This window comes from Hordeum vulgare, chromosome 4H (genome assembly GCF_904849725.1).
Source record: "Hordeum vulgare subsp. vulgare chromosome 4H, MorexV3_pseudomolecules_assembly, whole genome shotgun sequence".
Lineage (NCBI taxonomy): Eukaryota > Viridiplantae > Streptophyta > Magnoliopsida > Poales > Poaceae > Hordeum > Hordeum vulgare.
The window spans coordinates 126979130-126985660 of NC_058521.1; positions in this window are offsets into that span (position 1 = coordinate 126979130).

The window sequence follows — 6531 nt, forward strand, 5'->3', positions numbered from 1 at the left end:
TCTCCAATCTTTTCAAGAAGAACAAGTGGTGTGCTAAATCCGTTGCTTGTCATCAATTAAACTTGATGAAGGATAAGCATAACATAATTTGTATTCTTGTTTCTTCAAGTGATTTCAATATTTCTTCCAGAGTTGTTCATAATATCTAATTCTTATCCCAAGTGTTCTTATCTTTTCTTTTCCGGAGTTCCAAGTTTTCTCAAGTATCTCTTCATGAAGCTTCATCTAAATCTTTGCAAAGCTTTAATCTTATTCTGTTCAACCTTCATTTCTTTTCATCATTCTTTTGTATATGGAGGCTCTTCATGGTGGTTCGTTAAGGATGTAATTCATCCTCAAGGTGTTCTCCAAGATTCTTGTTGGAGAACATCAAGTGTTCTTTCTCTTGCAGTTCTAAGTGCAATTCATTATATTTTATCTTGTGAGGTGTTGTTATATCATTCTAGACTCACGAGGAGTATCAAAGGGGATTTGTTTCAAGAATGAGATATTTAAACCCACCAAATTCTTTGATCGTGAGATATTTTCAACCCATGATTTCTTCTTTGAGAAATCTTGGATTGGATGTCACCTAAAGCTTTTCCTAAGGACTGTTGCTATTTTGGTGCTTGTCCATGATCCAGTGTTCTCAATATATCCAATTGGGGTAAGAAATTTGCCTCTCTTGTTGCATCCAAGCAATCTTTGTTTTTTTAGTGGCTGGTTTTCACCTCACAATTTGAGATGTTTTCCATAAGCCAACAACAAGCTATTCTTTTTGTTGTTCATTTTCCAATGACTATGTTCTATTCTTCTTGTAAGGATGTTCTTCAATTAGTTGTGGTAGTAGTTGTCATTTTCTTCTCCCTCAAATGATTTAGTTTCTATTCTTTTGTTACAGAGGCTTGTGATGTTGCTCTCTTTCATCCATTATCTTGCTTAGCAAGGCCATGTTCTTTTTATGCTTATCCATTTAATTGGATTGTGTGAATCTTTTCAAGTTCTTTCCATCTTATCAAATTTTGATTTTTTTCTACCAAACTGCTTTCCAAATTTCTTTTGAATCCTTGATTGTTCTTAATATCATTATCAACTCTCTGCGACCTTCAAGATTCATTGGATTCACTCGATTTTCAAGAAGAAACTAAGTTTTACCTCTTCCTTTCCTCTTCCTCTTCCCTTTTAATTCTTAGATCTCGGGTTGAGATCTCTTGCTAGTGGAGGAGAGTTGTAAGCGCCTAGAACCGACGGTCCAGAAGATTCCCCTTTTATTCCATTGTCATCGTGTGATTTAATTGGTTGTCACTTTCATCAATGCATCATCCACATTGCATCAACACTCTGTTGTCGTCATTCATTCAAAAACTTGCTTTCGTTGTTAGTTATTGGTTCTCTCTGTTTTTGTCGTTGATGGTTTCGAGACCAAACACATGCACGCACCCGTGGCATTGTTAAAATATTATTTTTGTGTATAAAACTTTCTTGGGTTGGGTTGAAAGTTGGTGTGCGGTCTTTTTATAGTATAGGTAAACCGCGTGCCAAATATCATCGCAATCGGAGTTCGTTTGATACCCCAACAGTTAAGTCTAGCAGCACCGTCATCGGTTTAAATATTGGACGATTTTCAGTTTTATAAACTTGTGTCACGGGCCGCATTCTTCCTCTCTTCTTCTCTCAGTACAAACACCCCTACACAACCCACCTAGCCCAACCTACCCTATCCTGCCATCGAAGTCGTCTGATTGTGATCGAATGGTCCGAATCAGGCAAAATCAGCTAAACCTAGCCCCCCTTGCTTTATATGGACATCTAGCCCTGCCCAACATGGAAACCCTAGTCTCCTCATTGAATTCCCCATGCAACTACTGCTTGGCGCCACAGCCTCCCACTTTCCTCTCCTCCCTCGTCCCATCCATCAGGGCCCGCCAAAGCCCATCGCGTCCCACCCCCGGGCCCAAACCAGGCCGTCGCCGCCCACAGCCTCGTGCCGCGCCGCGACACACCCTGCTCTGAGCAAGCCCTGCCTGCCCTCGCGCCAGCCTCCGAAGGACCCCACCTTCTCCTCTCCGCCGCCGCTCGCCCCCTCGCGCAGGCCTCGCTCCGCGCCGTCGCGCGCCGCCGCTGGCCGCCCTGCCACATCCACGCCGCCCGCCGCTGCACCACCATCGGAGCCTCTCGACCCGCTGCACCCCGCCACCTGGGCCTCGCCGCGATCTCGGATTCGGCGGGATCCGGCCGGAGAAGGCCCCCGCTGCGTGGATCTGGTCGTCCACAGCACCCTCGATCTGGTCCCGCCACTACGAGGAGCCCCGTCGCCCGCCGCCGTCGTAGTTTGTCTCCGCGCAAGGAGGACGACAGGTCGACCAGACGCCTGAGCTGCTTGCCCGTTCGCCAGCGCCCATGTGGGCCTGCTCCAGTGCGCCCGGCCAGGCCCAGCAGTGCCCCCAACCAATTCCCAGCTCGCCTCGCCCGTGTGGACCGCGACCTCACCCAGCAACAAGCCCAATCCCGCATCGAGCCGGGTCGTGAGGCCTCTGGTGAACGCCGCTCGCTAAATCCCGCCCAATGCACGTTATAGATATGTCGCGCTTGCCTTTGTTTAGGCCTAGTAATAGATCCGACCCGTAGTTGATTTTTTAGTCTGCGAATTTGTCCAATTTTAAGGGAATTTGATAATTACAGAAATTGCATCATTTTAAAATGTTAATAACTATTTAACACCGCATCGGATTAAAATAAATCAGATATGTAGAATGTGTAGAATTTTGTGTAGAATAATAATTTCCAACTTTGATGCATGTTTCAAAATGTTTAACCTGCTGTTTGCTTTGATTTGCATGATGACAATTTAAAATGATTTAATTTGTAGCAAATTAAACGTGAAATGGATTTAAAAACTTCATACATGTAAGATGCATAGAATTCTGTGTAGTTTCACAATATCTCACTTTCGTCCATGTTTAAAATGTTTAATTTGTTGTTTTTAGTAAAATTGCCTAACAAAACTCTAAAATAGTTTGTCTCATAATTAATTAACCGTATCTCTGATTAAAATGATCCACATATGTAACTTGGCTAGAAAATTGCGTAGAATGACATGATGATATTTGTTTTGCTGCTTAACAATTCTAAAATTATGTATAGGAATCATAATTTGCATATTGGGATTTTTTTCAGAATTATTGTTCGTTGTTCCGGCCTCATTTAAACTTGAATTTATTGAAGTTTCATAATATCTTGTGCATCCATGATCTAACATGTTGTGGCTGTCATTTGCATGCATTTTGCATTCATGGCATATCATCTTGTGTGGCTCATATCTTTTAGACCGTAACTCTGTTTCAAATAATCTATATATGTAAATCGACTAGAATGACGTGTAGAATCACATGATCCACTTTATTTTGCTGTTTAATAAATATAAAATATGTTTAGAACAGATACAGACTAATTTCGAAATTAACATGTGGGGTTATTTTGGAAATGCTATATGTAATTTCTGACCTCATTTAAAATGCCTAGCTTGTGTAGTTTCTTTATGCTTCACCTCTTTCCATGTTTAACAACATTTAATATTGCTGTGTACCTAACGGGAGTGAACTAAGTAATCCAAATATGGAGTTTCGCCAATATGCAACTCGTTGCAAATTGAGCTTCATTTAATGTATAGTAACAAATTATTCTGATTTGCCATGCCTTGCATAACTAAATCGGGCATGCATCATACGTGCTTGTGCATCATGTCATGCATATGTTGTGGTATTTATTGTGTGCTGATTATTATTTCTGGATTGTTTCTTCTCGATATAGTTCTGCAAGCATGTCGGAGTGTGAGGATTCGTTCGACTACGTTAGTTCGTCTACATCATGGATTCAGTCTTCTTCCAAGTAGGATCATAGGCAAGATGATCATTTTCGTAGATACCATTACTATCATTGCCATGCTAGTTGCCTCGTTTGTATCACTATGTCTCGCTGCCTATCACTTAAATGTCAACCTACCAACATTGCCATGAAAGCCTCTAACCTCTCCACATCCTAGCAAACCACTGTTTGGCTATATACGGCTCGCTCAACCTTCTTATAGAGTTGCTAGTTGCAGGTGCAGTTGCTTCCATGTGAAAACATAGGTTTCTTGTTATATCATCATATTATTGCTATTTAATTTAGTGCACCTATATACCTGGTAAAAGGTGGAAGGCTTGGCCTTCTAGCCTAGTGTTCAGTTCCATCTTTGCCACCTTAGTTCCTCTACCGGTGTTATGTTCCACAATTTTGCGCTCCTAACATGCTTGGGTTGTTATGGGGACCCCTTGATTTTTCTTTTGTGATAAAACTTGTCTGGCAAGGCCCAACATTGGTACTATATTTTCCTAATAACTAATGAACTGCATAGGGAGTAATTAACCCGTGGATAATTAATGAACCCAGGACCAATGCTCCTCAAGAGTGTTGGTCCACCTACCTAGTAGTCGGCGGTACCACCTCGGGAAACTCGAGGCATTTTCTGGCTATCGTCCACTTTGCATAGACGGTTGACGCCCGTAGAAAGAGAGTGAGCGTCTCTAGATGCGGATCTGGCTCACCGGGTGGCTTTGCTGGACTTGTTTTACTCTTCTCGAACGTCTCGTGCAAGGGATTCCGAGTATACTATGGGCTATTTCAAGGTTGAGGTGTTCCACAAGGAAGCCAAGGAGATCACGGGGTTTCCGTGGTTGAGGCTTCCGATGTAGCGTGTGGTACTTTGTGATGGACTTGTTGGAGCACCCCTGCACGGTTAAATCTTTCTCAGAGCCGTGCCCACGGTTATGTGTCAACTTGGAAAAAAAAATTAACATCCGATTCTAGATAACTTGAAGTAAACTTCATTAAAATATGCCAATTGTGTAGGTAACCGTGTATGTCTATTCTCGTGAGTTCTGCATCCGAAAGAGGACACAATGGGGTTATGTTTGACGTAAGTAGGTGTTCAGTATCACTTCGAGATCATTATTAGTTCACGTCCGTTATACGTAGATCACACCCCTCTTATTCTTTTACTCGTAAGTAAGCCACCTCAAATAAATGCTTAGTTGCTTGCTACAGCCTCGCCACTTAACCATACCTCACCCATTAAGCTTTGCTAGTCTTGATACCTTTGGAAATGAGATTGCTGAGTCCGTGTGGCTCACATATTACTACCACAATAGCTGCAGGTATAGGTAATGTTGGAAATATGCCATAGTGGCAATAATAAAAATTTTATTGTTATATTTCCTTATTCATGATAGTTGTTTATTATCCATGCTAGAACTGTATTGGTTGGGAACTCAAATACATGTGTGGATACATAGACAACACACTGTCCCTAGTGAACCTCTAATGGACTAGCTCGTTGATCAACGATGGTCAAGGTTTCCTGACCATAGACAAGAGTTGTCATTTGATAACGGGATCACATCGTTAGGAGAATGATGTGATTTACAAGACCCAAACTATGAACATAGCATGTGATCGTGTTAGTTTGTTGCTACTGTTTTCTACATGTCAAGTATCTGTTCCTATGACCATGAGATCATGCAACTCCAGGACACCGGAGGAATTTATTGTGTGTATCAAACATCACAACGTAACTTGGTGACTCTACAGGTATCTCCTAGGGTGTCTGTTGGGTTGGCGTGAATCGAGACTGGGATTTGTCACTTCATATGACGAAGAGGTATCTCTAGGGCCCACTCGGTAATACAACATCACAAGAAGCTTGCAAGCAATGTGACTAAGGAGTTAGTCACAAGATCTTGTATTACAGAATGAGTCAAGAGACTTGCCGGTAACGAGATTGAACTACGTATAAAGATACCAATGATCGAATCTCGGGCAAGTAACATATCGATAGAAAAACAGAATAATATACGAGATTGATTGAATCCTTCACATCATGATTCGACTGATCAAGATCTTTGTAGAATATGTAGGAGCCAATATGGACATCCAGGTCCAGCTATTGGTTATTGGCTGGAGAGTGTCTCAGTCATGTCTGCATAGTTCTCGAAGCCATAGGGTATGCACACTTAAGGTTTGGTGACAATTTGGTATTAATGAGTTATGTGTGGTAGTAACTGAAAGTTATTTGGAGTCCTGTATGAGATCCCGGACGTCGCGAGGAGCTCCGAAATGGTCCGGAGGTAAAGATTTATATACGGGAAGTCATATTTTGGCTACCGGAAAAGTTTTGGTTTTTGTTGGTATTGTATCAGGAAGCTTCTAGAAGGTTCCAAAAACTTCTGGAGGAATACGGAAGTCCACCAAGGGTTCCACCATGTCCCAAGGGTATGCATGGGTTGAGGGGAGATGTTTTGGCCTTATTGGGCCAAGCGCACGAGTTCCTCAAGGCCCATGCAATTGGGAAAGGTGGAAAGCCCACCTTTGTATGGAAGGGAAGGAAGGGGACTATGATTCCACCTCCTCCCCCCTTGACTGCACCCTAGGTCTTTAAGAGGTTGTTCCCCATGCCCCTCCACCTATATATAGAGAGGATGGGGCACCCCAAGAGGATACATGAATCCCTTGGCG